We start from the raw sequence: 15,443 nt of genomic DNA on the forward strand, positions 1-15,443 counted from the left end.
GACTATACTGAGTCCTGACTACACAAACCTATTTTACGTGGCAAAATTCTACACAAGCATCTGAACTAGGCCTCAGTTACTCCAGCTAAGAATCTCTCTATTGATTACCCATAGGTTAGGAACAGGAGTAAATCATACCACCTTAACTGGAAACACACAGCTTGATTCTTGGCATGAGTACTCGGAAACAAGTCCCGCTGAGTTCAATGGGACATTCCCAGTAACCGTGTTTAGAACTGGAGTCTTAATGTGTGAGGAGAAAGGCTAAGGAAACGAAACCATGAACAGAGGACCTTCATACACCATCATTTTAAATTAAAGGATTATCAGCTTTTGTCTGGTATTTTGCATGATCTGCAATCCAAAATAAGCACATGCAGCAATGCTGCAAACATTTACAGGACTGCTCAGTTTTTAGAACCAGCATTCGAGCTGAGCTTATTACCTTCATTTTCTTTTGACACCGTCCAGTAAAGATTCCCCTCTTTGCTTCTGGTGGGTAACGTATTAAGTTTTTCACCATCTAGATCCAAACAGAGCCTTTTCCTCAGCAGCACCTGTTAGCACTGGATGGAAAGAAGAGGAAAATTTAAGATACTTTTGAATGTGTGGCAGTAGTGTTAAAAAAAGAAGGATTTCACACAAATTCTGTTGCATAGAGTGGAAACCAAGACAGCAAAAAAGGTAGACTCAATTTATAAAAATTTGGGTTTTTTTTTCCCAAATGAATGGAATGTTTCACATATCTCCTCTACCATTTTTAGGATAAACTAAACCTATATAGGATTAACCTAATAAACTAAGAAGGCTTCTCCAATATAAATCCTCCAGTATAAAGCACTAACTAAATTCAGGGATTGTAACTGCTAGTCCAGTTTATCAAACTAGCAACTAAAAAATTAAAGCTAGGTGTCCATGGAACCTTTCCCCACCGCACTCTGCATCATCCATCCATACACATCCTGCTGAACAAGGACAGAGCTCATCTTATGAAACACACGGCAGGAGCTCTAAGTGTAGGCAACACTGGGAGCTGCAAAAAGAACTACCACCAGTGAAAAAGTGTCTGCAAATTATTTTTCTAAGAAATAGAAAAACACACAAAACTTCAAATCAATTAAAAGGACGGACAACTATGACTTTAGCCCTAATATACACTACTGTTATTTGGAAACAGTCATCCAAAATTACATTAGTCAGAGGGCTTCCAGCTCACTAACTTCATAAGGGAAACTCACCTGGATACTTAAAAGCTCTATAAACTAACTTAATTTATATTTCTAAAATGAAGTCTCTCTCATATAGCAGGTTTTAAAAATTGCCTTTAGTCCAAAATTTAGCAACACGCACTTTTAAAAAGTCTACTTGCTCATGCAAAGCTACCTATTGAGTCAGACCATTGGTCCATCCAGCTCAAGATTGCCTACAATGACTGGCAGCAGCTCTCAGACAGGGATATTTCCCAGCCCTACCTGGAGATGGCAGGCATTGAACCTGGAACCTTCTGTATGCAAAGCGGATATTCTACCACGGAGCTATGGCACCCTCCCTGCAGTCTCCTGGCTCTGTTATTGAACACTACTAGACATCTTAAGGTAGTTATAACAGCACAGGATACACCAAGAGCCTGATCTAGAGGCTATAATCATGGCCTTTCATTAGAAAGAGAGGAGATATTCCACTAGAGGCCAGCAGTCAATATCTTGGCTAGTAAACACGCACTCTCTCTCCCTCCTTCTGACACCCCACCTACCCTTTCCCCTCCCACCATCCATCCAATCAGCAACTGGTGAGAATCTCTCCCCTACCCCCTCACACCACTTCTCATCCCTCCTCTCAACAAATACGGTTGTAAATGCTGCCTACATATTTTCATATGTAATCTAACAATATATTTCATCATATGTTTCATACTCTAACCACAATTAATCAATCAGCAAACATTTTAACAACTTGATTTAAAACAAGGAGGCCTTGGCAAAAGTGTCGTCTAGAACAGTGTGTTATCTAGTCTCCAGAATTAGTAGTGTTTGGGCATCTTCTGGACTGGAGACCTTAAGCTATCCGTGTGGAAACTGTGTGTCCAGATGCCGTTCCCATGTTCCCATCACACCTCCAAGAGAATTCTCTGACACTTAGAATATAGATGGACGGTTAACAATACAGAAGCAACTCAGCTTTTATGGTCATATTCTCATGCAATGCTTCCCTGAGGAAAGTGCCCTTTGCCCTCAAAGGAGTGTTCCCAGGACATTCATGTACTTCTGAAGAAAGCTACAGAGAAGTGGCCAGTTACACTGTGGAAAAATGGACCCGCTAGATCAAAAAGGGAGAATTATTATCAGAGGTTAAAGTTCACAGGAATGCTCCAGCTCTTCCATTTTGATCCTGGCACTCTAAGGAAGAGACAGGCAAAAGCTGTAGGATTTGAGATCTGTTGCAGTCATAAACAGGCTACCAGAAGCTACAGGCAGCAAAAAGGAATGGTTGACTTTTGACAAAGGCCAGCCCTGAAGCAATCCCACAGTAGTCAGCCAAAAGCCAAAACACACCCAAAGATGAGGCAGAGGAGTTTAAAACAAAAACAATACCAAAAAAACCCCAACCACTGAAGCAAAAGCTTGTTGCTTCCCATTCAGTCTCAACAGGAAGGCATTTGCTAAATCTATTTCCTCTTCTGGGATAGAAAACTGCAAGATTCACTGAATGCTAAAAACCAGATCTTACACTATTCACTACTCCACAAGTAAACTATTTGTATATTGATGTTTAATATATTTTGATGTTTAATGTATTTTCATCAATGAATGGTAAAAACAAAAAGGAAAACTTCATTTCCCGTTTCCCTTTCTCCCTCTCCATCCCCCTCTAAAGTTTAGAGTGCCACTGACTTCACTTTCCCTGTCATCAAGAAGCTCCTGTAGAAAGGCCAAATGCTGTGGACTTGCCCTACCAGCCAGAGAGACTGTGCTAAAAATGTCACACTCACTCTCACTTGTTCACCAGCCACCCTAAGCATAAACTCTCCCCCTAGAAGTGGTAGGAAGAAAAATAATACATACAGTACAGGCACAGAGCAAGGAGAACCTGAGGGCTACAGAACAAAGCAAACCATTATCCTCCTTTTAACTCTCTCCCACCACCTTCATCCAGCAATGGTGTTAAAAGCACTAGCTCCACTAATTAGGCCAGAGAAAAATTTAACACTTTCAACTGGTTTGTTGCTGGCTACTTCAAAAGTACTATGGTCTCAGGCATAAGGAGCAATTACTTTTGATTAAGGGCCAGTTCAACATGGAAAATAAGTAGGGGCATGAGACACTCAACTGTTGCTTCCCTCACATCTCTCATAGTATGTCAAATCTAGGAGTTCCATGAGGCTCAAATGCTTTCAGGAGTAGTGTTTTTGTCTGTCATGGCATCTGACCCATTATCCAAGCTGCAATCCTACATATACTTACTTGGAAGTAAGTTCTGTTAAAAGCAGCTTATTTTTTAAATGAAAGAAGACTTACATCTCTGAATTCTTAGCAATTTTACTTTCTTATTCTAAATATCTTTTAATGGAAGTAGATTCCACTGTAACCAGTGTTTCTTACTCCCAAGTAAGTAAGTGTGGTGTAGTGAGAGCCAGCATGGTGTAGTGGTTTGAGTGCTGGACTAGGACCAGGGAGACCCAAGTTCAAATCCCCATTCAGCCATGATACTTGCTGGATGACTCTGGGCCAGTCACTTCTCTCTCAGCCTAACCTACTTCACAGGGTTGTTGTGAGGAGAAACTTAAATATGTAGTACACCACTCTGGGCAACTTGGAGGAAGAGTGGGATATAAATGTAGATAGATAGATAAATAAGTATTTCAAGTGAGCAGGAAGAGAAACGTTTGTGTTTATGGAAAAGAAAATGGCTATTTTTCTTTAGTATGCCACAAAAGACTAATATATGCAAGTAGTTGGGCTACCTGTGAGCTTGTTACTTTCAGAGATGGATTTGCCTACCTGGGTGAATAAGCAGAACTGGAAATTCCCCTTACTTTCCACAGGCAGCCAGGTGAGTAGCTATTTAGCAGACTATACTCACCTCTCCTGCTATTATTCACATAAAAGAAAAATAAGAGTAGCAAAATCTGACACCAAAACTTCTACAGGAAGATTTTTTTTTTTAAGAGATGAATAAAGAAATGCTACTGATCCCAACTGACCTTTGACATTGCAAATCTGCCCTTGCTTCTCAGGTGTTGGTACAAATGAGGATCCAATAGTATAAGGTGACCAGTGGAGTTACTTCTCTGTCAGTACTGATGGAGTACCAATTCAAGAGTGCCTATAAGTGAAAAGCAATGAGAGGTTAAAACTATTTACCATATGAAGCTTATTTTAGTTTATTGAATGTCAGACACCTTTTGCTACTGGGTGATTTGGGGCCTGCCACTATCTGTCAGACAACCAACCACACAGGTTTGTCATTAGGATAGGATGTGGGGAGGGGGGATTTGAGACTGTCCTGAACTCTTTTGTGAAGTGGGGCAGGATACAAATGTGAATTCATCTAGCAATCATGAGATTTGTCTTTGTACTTTCCTTCATTTCCATTCCTTTAGCCTGCATGTCACTTTCCCCCAGACATCTCAAGTGCTTAAAACAAAGAGTTCACACAATTGCCTGCAGAATGTATGAAGCTGGCAATTGCCCGAAGCCCACATGGTATCTTCTCCAGGTCTTAAACTCAGTGGCTTTTGTATTAGTAAAAAGGGTTCAGCAGTAGAGATTCACACTGTGGAAATGGAAATTAGACTTCTAATAGCAGAAGAAGAGCTCTCAATCTTTTGGACAGTAGGATGAAAACAAGAACTTGGAAGACCTAAGCCAGGGGATTGAGAAACATCAGTGCCTGGTACTTCATATATCCATTCTGAATCAGTGGAGTGCTAGCCACTAATTCCCAAAATATTTTTCATAGACTTTATAACTTCACAACTGACTTAATTCATGAGGCCTGGGGCGGGGGGGGGGGGGGGGGGAATCAGCCACAGCATCTCTAACCCAGTGTTAAGAATTTAAGGCATCAGTGAAACACCACACAGCTCAGAGTTAAAGACAAACTTTCCAGAAATTTTAAGGCATAGAAGAAAAGGGCACACACACACACACACACACACACACACACTAACTTCTTTGACCCAATCTCTCAGAATTTTTTGTTTTTGTTTTTTGCAATGGCTACGACTCAATACCAACAGATCTTTTTTAAAAACCAGTTGCTATCCTACCCCAATACCAAGACAACTTTCAAGACAGCTTACAACATTTAAAATCAAACACCATTTCAAATAGTATAATAAAAACACAGATATCAATACCAAGTATAAAAATAGATCCTCTAGCCATAGCTTCAGCAGCGCATCTCAGACATTTACAAATGCCTGTCTGAACAAAATGTGTCACTCAAACCTCTCTCTGTTCACCGATTTTGCTAAGTACCACCTTGTGATCTTCAAGTCTGCTACACACCTTTATAAAAATTTATTAGCATATGAGGCCGAGGCAACAGTCTATTACATGATGACTCCAACACCTTAATGATGCAATATAGGAGGAAGTCAGCGCCTGCTGTCCACTCTGTCCAAATATATGCTGCACATCCTCTTTCTGCTATGCCACATTTGACTATGGTGTCCATTCCCAGCAGGACACCAGCAACTTGCATTGCTCAACCACCATAGCGTATATGGTAAGAGGATAGCAAGCATGAATTGTCCCTTTTGCTAGGCAGAGTCCACCCTGGTTGCATTTATATGAGAGATTACATGTGAGCACTGTAAGAAATTCCCCTTAGGGGACGGGGCTGCTCTGGGAAGAGCACCTGCATGCTTGCACGCAGATGGTTCCGAATTCCTTCCCTGGTATCTCCAAGATAGGGCTGAGAAGCTGCTGCCAATCTGTGGAGACAATACTGAGCTAGATGGACCAATGGTCTGACTCAGTATATGGCAGCTGCCTATGTTGCTAGATAGCATGCTAGGGCTACCATCACTATTCTCTTTACTAACCAGTTTACTTTCCAGTTCAGGGGCTTGAGCTGTTAATGCACAATACACTGGCAAAATGCCAGCTATCATGAATCGCTGTATTTGAAGGGAGGTCAGAGGTGCATCGTGTACACAGCCTGTGTGAAGGAACAAGGCCTAAACCTCCTCTTTTTGTATACAAGATTTTATGTGGCAATTACCTTGCTTATTCCTTGTGTTAAGAAAGCTGTGTAGGGGTCAAGAGGTCACAGCTCCTGTTCTACAGTTTAGTTTTGGAGGGAGACGAATTGTACTGGTTTGATTTTGGAGGAAAGAGAGAGTTTGATTTTATTGGGTTGGTTTTTTAAAAAAACCAGAGGCAACTCTAGTTGTGTTGACTGGTTTGTTTGAAGTTTTTGGAGGAAAAAAGAGAATATAAGGAGGCTGCCTTCAGCAGAGTTTAGTATAGTACAAGTCAGAATCGGGAGGAATCAGAGTGAAGATCAAGCAGACATCAGAGGTGGAAAGAGTTGCAGAGCTGCACTGGGAAAGAACTGAGAAGAGTTGCTGAGAATAATGGAAGAAAAATTACTAGTAGAGAATCAATCTCTCAGGAGAGCTGCTGAATCACTCAACAGCAGTTTGGGATCGAAACCCCAGAAATGTGAAGTGAGAGTGGACCTGAGACTAAACAAGGGACAAGCAGGGTTTGCTGGAGAAGCTGAAGTAATTGCAGAAGACTCTGGGTATGGACTCTGAAATTGAGCCTAGTGTTAGACAGGTCAGTTTGGAGGCATTTTGGTCACATTTTATTTCTTCCTTATGCTCATTTGGTTGCTGTTTTGATACTAAATTTTCCAAAGGCACTATTGATTTACACTGAACTGTTTTCAAAGTAAAGTTTGTTTGTATTAAAAAATCTGTAGCTTCTGTATGCTTTCTCCACCCCACACCTAAAACCTTTACCACACTACTAAATTTTTAATACAGCAGAAGCTGGAAGGCTAGCTTCTGTAGACTCAGCCAGAGAAGTCCTAAAAGTATATTTGATGGAAGTGGTTAAACTTAGAAGTCACAGGGCTGGTTGAGACCAGGCTGTGACATGTGGTGGCAGCATGGTGTGATCTGTAACACCCTGCAAGGAGTTTTATTTATTCATTCCATTTATCATCCAAAATTCAAACCATTATAATTTAACAATAAAAGTAATTAAAATATTAATAATAAAATATTTTATATTTGTTATTAAATTGGTGGACCTGCCAAGTGCCAGGAATGCTGCTGAGGGAGAGTGGCTCAACACTTTGCCAAAGTATTTGGTAAGTATTTCCTTTTTACTTCCTAAAAGTGAACAGCAACCATAGGAGTGATGGAGGAAGTTATGTGTTTGCTTAGCACAGGACAGGGCAGGGGGGACCTCCTAAGCTGATCCTAACAACTAGGGCAGGGATTAGGTTTCTGCTGTGCCCGCCAGAGGCACTCTTACCACTGGACTTCAGGGCTGAGGTCCAGGGCCTCCACACCCCGAGGCCCCCCAATCCTCTTTAGTCTGTCCTGGGTGATGTGGTTGCTGTGCTCCCAGCCCAGGCTACACCGGGAGGCTAAGTGTGATTGTGACCTGCACTGGGTATTTTAAAGACAGAGAGTGGAATGGCGAAAGAAATATGTAGCATGGGAATATGTTAAGTTGTGTGTTGAAATGTTTCTGCTAATGTATATTTGCATAAATATATCTGTTTTATATTCTTACATTCTTGTGAGTTCAGTTGCTGTTTGTGCCCTCAATCATGTGTCACGGGGTCTGTGTAGGGGGATGATGCTTAACATGCAGCAGGGAGGGGGGCTCCAGAGGCTTTTAGATCCAGGCTCCAAAATTACCTAAGTACCTCTGGTGCCCTCCAATACACACCCATGTGTCTATGTCCCAAATTTTAAATTGTTTACGTTGCCCCACAGCCACCAAGAATTACGTCAGCTCCTACCTGCAGAATTCTATCCTGGTGAAAATCGCTCCTTAGAAATTGAAACCTATCTTGGGTTTCGTTGCTGGGAAGAGCATGAAGGAACTCTGGAAACTGACTTTTATATATTGTGTTTTTACTATTAAAAGTATCAAAAAGGTAGAATATGGACCTTTTCAAAAGAGCCCATTTTCTCCAGGACACTCCTAAGGAGTGTCATCTTTACCAAGAATCAGTGAACTTTGTTTCGCTAACCTTGTAATACTGCCCAATGCAACTATCAGCAACTCCCAAAGATCACAGTCAGAGTTCTATTACAACCTTGCAATCCAAGGTCCTTTTAACTGGAGATGCCAGAATTGACATCCTAATTAATGACATGTACACATTAGGAGGGTCTATGGAGCCATTGATGAGTTTCCAATTTTACAGTATTTTTTTTTCGTGTAAGCAGTCTTCCCAAGTATTAGGCTGCTTGTGCAACAGTGGACGCACAGGACGACGGGGGGAGCTGCATGAAGGCTTCTGGTGCACCCTACAGACTGTCCCAACATGCACGCTTTTGTTAGTATGTCCACTGCCCTAGTTTTGCACTTTGGGGACTGCCTTATTAGAACCTTGTTTGAGTTACTCATGAAAAACTAAATCTACACTAAATCCACCAGGCATCACACTGTGCATAGCCCATTATTTCACACACTTCAGATGTGTGGCATATATATTACACTTTTCTAGTATATCTTGATCAAAAGAAGAAATCACCCTCTTGACATTAAAGTCAGACAAGGACAGGCTGACACACCTCTCCTCCGTAAATAAATAAATAAATAAATGCATCATACACCAGAAAGTGAAGAGCCTTCAACAATGGACAGCTTTCTTACCAGTAGTTCTGTGAACACAACATGTTCCACTGGCACAAGGAGCAATTTTCACCAATTCCACCCAGGACCCTTTGTACCCCTGAAAAATATGCCCAAGGACTGGGAGAACCTCAAAATCGGATTTTTCAGAGCTCCAGACATTAAAAGAGGAAAAGAAGGGAGAATGGCAAGAATTGTTCCTCTCCATGTGTGAGTGATACATCTTCCATTCAAAGAACTACTACTAGTCGGGATGCTGCCAATGTGTAATAATGGAAGGGGTGCAGTTCATGCGACAATCCTTGATATACTAACAGAATTAGAAGCTCATCCCTATTTCCATCACTTAGATGAGGCACATATATATATTCAGAGGCTGCTCTGTGCCACAGAGCTATGGCTCCTTCCGTTTTCATGCACATGATACAAGGTGGCTGCTTTCACTCAACATGTTGCCTCACAGCCCTTATTGTTCAATCAGCTGTTGGGCTTATCTTGTCTGCTAACCGAATACCAGAACACAAGGGTTTGGCCTGTTTCAATAAGCATTCAAAGGACATGTCCAGGCAAACTGAAGATGCAGATTTTCAAAGTGGTACAATTTTTAGAGTTGCCAACAGCATCTTTGGCTACACAAGTTAGAACATTATAACTGCAAAATGCACACCACCACTCCGGGCAGCCATTTATGGAAGTCAAACACTACATTTCCTGTTCAATCCTTTACACTCCAAGAAAGTGAGCAAGGCTGCGGGGGTAGGAGAGTGGCTCTCTTTTGCAACCACTGGGCATTATTTTAAGAGGCTCCTTCAGAGATACCTAATCCTAAAATCCTCCTTCACAAAGGCAGTCACAAAACCATCAAGGCCACTCCTTTGAAACTAGCAGTTGTGCTGATAGGAAAGAAGAGGAGACACACAGAAGTATTGGGAATGAGGTGCAAGGCAAGCCTCTGGCCACAACTTCATTAAAATTAGCAGCCTTTAAAAACAGGCTTCGTGCAGGTAGCTGGATGGCAGGGTCAGGCACCTTTATCCTCCCTGGACTGACCCGCCAGTTACCAAGCACCCTGTTCTACAGGCTGTCAACCCAGCTGGCATGGGAAACGGTACTTGCACCATACCTGCCACTGCCTTAGTTAAGAACATAAGAACAGCCCTGCTGGATCAGGCCCAAGGCCCATCTAGTCCAGCATCCTGTCTCACACAGTGCCCCACCAGATGCCGCTGGAAGCCCACAGCAGGAGTTGAGGGCATGCCCTCTCTCTTGCTGTTACTCCCCTGCAACTGGTACTCAGAGGCATCCTGCCTTTGAGGCTGGAGGCGACCTATAGCCCTCTAACTAGTTGTTTATGCTTAGTAACTTTTAGTTAGCCTTTCAAAGCATCTCCCACTCTTGGGCACACAGATTCTGCTGTGTATGAAATGCTACTTCTCCCCATCAAGAAATTCTTATGCTCTCAAGTATTCTTCATCATAAAGGGACATAGAAGTTTCTTGTTTATTTAAAAACGAACAACACTAGTATATCCTTCATTACTGTTGCAGAGGCCCTCATTTTTGCTACATGTTCCCATTCACGCGGTTGCATCTAATGGCTTGTTGAGAACTGTGGTGCAAAAAACACACACTACTAGCAACAAAGAGGAATCTGCAGCTGTTTCAGCCACTCAGCTCCAGTGACTAAATGGCGAGGGCAGAGGAAGATCAGAGCTTAAGCCAAAAACTGGGTTACAGGAAAGTGGGGAAGAGAGACACAGCAAGAGATTTCATGGGCCAAAGCTGCTGCTGCTGGGCTACAAAAGGTTATCATGTTCTAAACATTTTCTGTCCTTCCCTCATTTCATAGCAGTGTGTGTTAAGGTCAGTGCTATGCATATTTTGTACAAGTGCACTAAATTTCTTTGTAAACACCAGTTTCCAGTGTGCATGGATGTGGGAAAATGAATGAGTATATATATATAGTTAATCCCTTTGCCCTTTTACTATGCAATCTTTACGAAAACAATTCTACCCACCCCGCAAAAGATTGCCATGCAGGGTTATCATTTTCATTTTTGCATGACCTTTGCAACTGCTCTACACAGGGGTTGCTCATGAAAAGTGTTTGGAAATTTAGAACTAGAACAAAATGCAGCTTCTACGCTTTTACTAGGGACTGCCTTCTGGGAGACCATCAGCCCAGTTTACTATAGTTGCAATCCTTATGTGTTTTTCCCTAGGCTCAATTCAAGATGCTGGCGATTACCTTAACTCTAAATGGTTTGAGACCAGACTACCTTAAGGACTGCCTTCACTCATATGTAATTTCCCATTCTCTCCAATCATCTTCTGGGCTCTGGGTGCCCCTCCCATGTAAGGTGTGCTGGCATTCACCAGAAGCTAAGAGAGGAGAATGGGTCTTGTGGTAGTAAGCATGACTTGTCCCCTTAGCTAAGCAGGGTCCACCCTGGTTGCATATGAATGGGAGACTAGAAGTGTGAACACTGTAAGATATTCCCCTCAGGGGATGGAGCCACTCTGGGAAGAGTAGAAGGTCCTTCCCTGGTTTCTCCAAGATAGGGCTGAGAGAGGTTCCTGCCTGCAACTTTGGCGGAGCCGCTGCCAGTCTGTGAAGACAATACTGAGCTGGACTGACCAATGGTCTGACTCAGTATATATTATTATTATTATTATTACATTTTATATCCCGCTCTTCCTCCAAGGAGCCCAGAGTGGTGTACTAGATACTTATGTTTATCCTCACAACAACCCTGTGAAGTAGGTTAGGCTGAGAGAGAAGTGAATGGTCCAGAGTCATCCAGTGAGTATCATGGCTGAATGGGGATTTGAACTTGGGTCTCCCTGGTCCTAGTCCAGCACTCGAACCACTACACCATGCTGGCTCTTCCTATGTTACTAAGACCTTTTGGTGGTGGCACTGATCCTATTGAACCTACTGCAATCCTGGAGGCACCATGTTAAAACCTGGCTCTTTCAATTTTGTGAGCAATTGATGCACTAACATGTTATGTTCTGGATTTTAAGTGGAGATTACAATTATATCTTTTGCTGCCTCTTTCTTGGTTACTTTTTTACGAAGTTTGCTAACACTGTTAGTCACTTCTGGCTACTCAGTGAGAAAGAAGAACAGAAGTTTCTGAAATAAATGACAATTATTCCAACTCTGGAAATCAAGGCAGAAAATACAAAGCACCTAATCTTACCCTGAACAATATTGTACACTCAAAAGGGCAAGAATGGATACACACTGGTCTTTAAAGCAGACAAATGGATTTTTCAGAAAATTCTGAACTACTCATTCGCATAGGTTTTGTATTAAAATTTAACTATGCAAATTTTCTGATGCCCTAAATAGACAGATCTAATTTGGCATTCTTTATATTTAGTGGGGGGTTTTTAAATACCATATTCATTTCCCATGCCATATCTCAAAGATTTTAAAGGAGTCAAGTAGTTGAACTGAGATAGTTGATTGGAGGGTGCAGGTGTAAATGAAAGTGTGATTTAAATGTTATACCAACACAACTAAAAGGCTTTATGTGGAAAGACATTTTAATTGGATTATTCAATAAATTATGTATGTATACTCACACACGTAAGGATAATCACCTGAAAAATATTAATTGCAATTTTGAATGTTGAAATTGCCAAGCTTGCCTCAATATTGCACTGGCATCAATTCATTGTTACTAAAGAATTAAGAATGAATTTTTAGAAATGGAATTTTTTTTTCCATGGAAAAGACATATGGGGAAATTTCCCCAAAAAGTGCACATCTGTTTTTAAGTTTACTGCTTTCCAGAAAGGAATTTCCATCCAGAATGTACAAAGAAAATGCATCCAGCTTCAAAGACTTTGTGAGTCTTATGAACAAATTAGATCAGACTAGAGTCCACATAGTTATGCTAGTCCACAGAGCAAGAAAATACTAAGGAGAGGCAAATGCAGCTTGACCATCTGATAATTAAAATATAGGATAAAGTTGTGCTGTCGAATTGGTGTCAACTCCTGGCAACCACAGAGCCATGTGGTTTTCTTTTGGTAGAATACAGAAGGGGTTTACCATTGCCATCTCCCATGCAGTATGAGATGCCTTTCATCATCTTGCTATATCACTGCTGCCCGATATAGGTGTTTCCCATAGTCTGGGAAACATACCAGCTAGGATTTGAAAAAGCAACCTCTTGCTCCCTAGGCAGGTTACTTCCCCACTGCGCCATTAGGTGGCTCAAAATATGGGATACAAGCTTAAGTGTTCAGCAAGATGTTAAAGAGAATGTCAGCAAGATGAAGCGAGTTCAAGTTTCCTCTAGTTTGAAAACACTGGTCTCCATCTTGAAGATAATGACATCTTTAAAATGTAAAATGCAAGCTTTCAAAGCCAAGTGACACAACAAAAATTATTTGCTTCATGAGTTCTGTGCATCCTGTTACAAATACATTCCAAAATGGAAAAGGTGACTCTCTCAATGACAGGGAATATAGCAGAAGTAGAAAGCAGAACCACAAGAGGCATCGAAATGCTGGCCAAGATGTAGCAACGAGAGAGAGACAGACAGAGAGAGAGAGAGAGAGAGAGAGAGAGAGAGAGAGAGAGAGAGAGAGAGACAGACAGACAGAGAGAGAGAGAGAGAGAGAGAGAGAGATTAAACCAAACTTGTGGGCAGATGAAGTGGGACTGCCTGGCAGCATAGTTAGGCAGCCTGCTGCAATTACCATTTTGAAATACCCGTTTGTACACTAGAGATTTGTGCCCTGTCAATTGGTCACGCAGATGCCTAGACATGCAACATGATGATCAACAGGCAAGGGACAATCAGCTTGGCTGTTTTTACTAAGGCACAGTGGAAACCAGAGAAGCTGTAATGCCATGATGAAGGAAAAGCTACAATCCAATGATGTCAGAACTCTCTGTGGGCATTTGCTCCTTGCACCTGTTTGTTGGGGAGGGAGGACAGGGAATCTCCCTTCACAGTCCTGATTTGTAGGCCTGGCAAGCAGAGAGCGAGCATACCAGTTTTTAAAATGTTTTGGAGCAGCACATCTACTCTGCTCATCTTCAGGGAAAAATGTGCTTCCCTCCACACTTTGCAAAGGAAATGCCTGCAAGCTAATCTGGAAGGTGCACATTTATGCAGCAGTTTCTCTTCTAACTTCAGGGATTTATTTATTTTTAAGTGACTGGCCACATTCAGTTGTTTGTTCAGACAGAGAGAAAAGAGTCTGAATGAGGGATAGGAGATGATTTAATCAGTATGGATCATGGACAGGAAGCAGTGGAATGATGAACTTGCTACAAGGTTGCCCTGGTTATGATCTTCTACTACCTCAGGTAGTAGAATATTTCCCCCCAAGCAATAAAAAACTGTCCACCATTTTTCCAATGAAAATATTTCAGTTGGTAGCCCTCAAGAAGCCACTATCAACACCTCACTTGCTAGACATTACTGAGCAATGGAGCTTCCCTAAGTCTTGACATAAAGCATTTTCAAATTAATAATGTGAGCCTCCCAATAATTTCTCCTAACCAATATAATAAAACAACAACAACACAGGGCTCTGTGGGCACCAGGAGTCGAAATCGACTTGACGGCACACTTTACCTTTTAACCAAAAGCTACCAGCACCACAGAAAGAAGAATCAAATGATACACAGTCAGCCCAAAAGTCTCCCATGTGGCACTGGTCAGTGCTCTGTTTTTTTGTGTTTTTTTTTTTACTTACTCTATCAGACATACAAACCCTGTGGTAAACTGGAGCGGAGGACAAGTCCACATCTCCCTGTACAACTATTTGCATCTCCTTTGGACACCTGATGTCATTCTCATGGGCTTTAAGCAATGGAATTCTAGCACGCCTCAGGTGGCTTTCTTGTTTACAAAATGTTGCGTTTCTGCAGTTAAGAGGATAGATTACTTCCTCATTTTGGATTTGAACTTTTTATTCTTGAACTGTAGCTTTGCTTTCCCTCCGGATCTACAAGTCCACTTCAATAACCAAACTTGGTGCACTGTGGGAGCCATATCCCACAATGCACATCTATGTTATGTGCAAGTAAGAGGCTGCTAATAAGAGTCATAAAGGTTGACGGGCAGGGGCAGGCAACGGAATAAAAAGGTACAAACAATCGTTGTTCCAAACAGGATTAAATTGCAAAATACCAAGACAATTTTACATCTAGTTTGTTCCTATGTTTGATATGTGTCTTAAAGAGGGCAGGACATCCTTAGCTTGTAATATGTGAATAAAAGTCACTCAACATCTCAGTTTAGCCTCAGTCCAAAACCCACCCCCCACAACACACACACACCCCTCTACTTAGCTAGCCATGACTCATATACAATACGGACTTCACCCTTGCCTTTTCAATAAAAGGCAAACAAGTTTTATACACTTTCTTTTTTTTTTTAAACATCCAGACTAGGTTCTGTGAAGCTCAAAAATTCACATTCCACAATGTGAACTTTGAGTGGTCCTATTAAAGATATTGTTTTACACTCCCTCTGCATTTTGTTTTAAAGCCTTGTTTGCAATCCTGGCTGCTGCTCTTTTCCAGGATGCAGGCCCTGCTGACAGGATTAAGTCCTGCCAGACACACGAAGCTGGGAGA

At 41.7% G+C, this 15,443-nt stretch overlaps 1 protein-coding gene across 19 annotated transcripts in view; it reads right to left on the minus strand.

Moving 5' to 3' along the window:
- RREB1 (ras responsive element binding protein 1) overlaps positions 1-15,443 on the minus strand; it is a 170,213-nt gene that overhangs the window by 75,955 nt on the left and 78,815 nt on the right. For all 19 annotated transcript variants that reach the window (XM_053244255.1, XM_053244259.1, XM_053244252.1 and 16 more), the window contains 2 exons: positions 4,202-4,323; positions 446-566 (listed from right to left, as the gene is read on the minus strand). The gene's annotated coding sequence lies outside the window, so the exon portion shown is untranslated. The remainder of the gene's footprint in view (positions 1-445; positions 567-4,201; positions 4,324-15,443) is intronic.

This window comes from Hemicordylus capensis, chromosome 4 (assembly GCF_027244095.1).
Source record: "Hemicordylus capensis ecotype Gifberg chromosome 4, rHemCap1.1.pri, whole genome shotgun sequence".
Taxonomy (NCBI): domain Eukaryota; kingdom Metazoa; phylum Chordata; class Lepidosauria; order Squamata; family Cordylidae; genus Hemicordylus; species Hemicordylus capensis.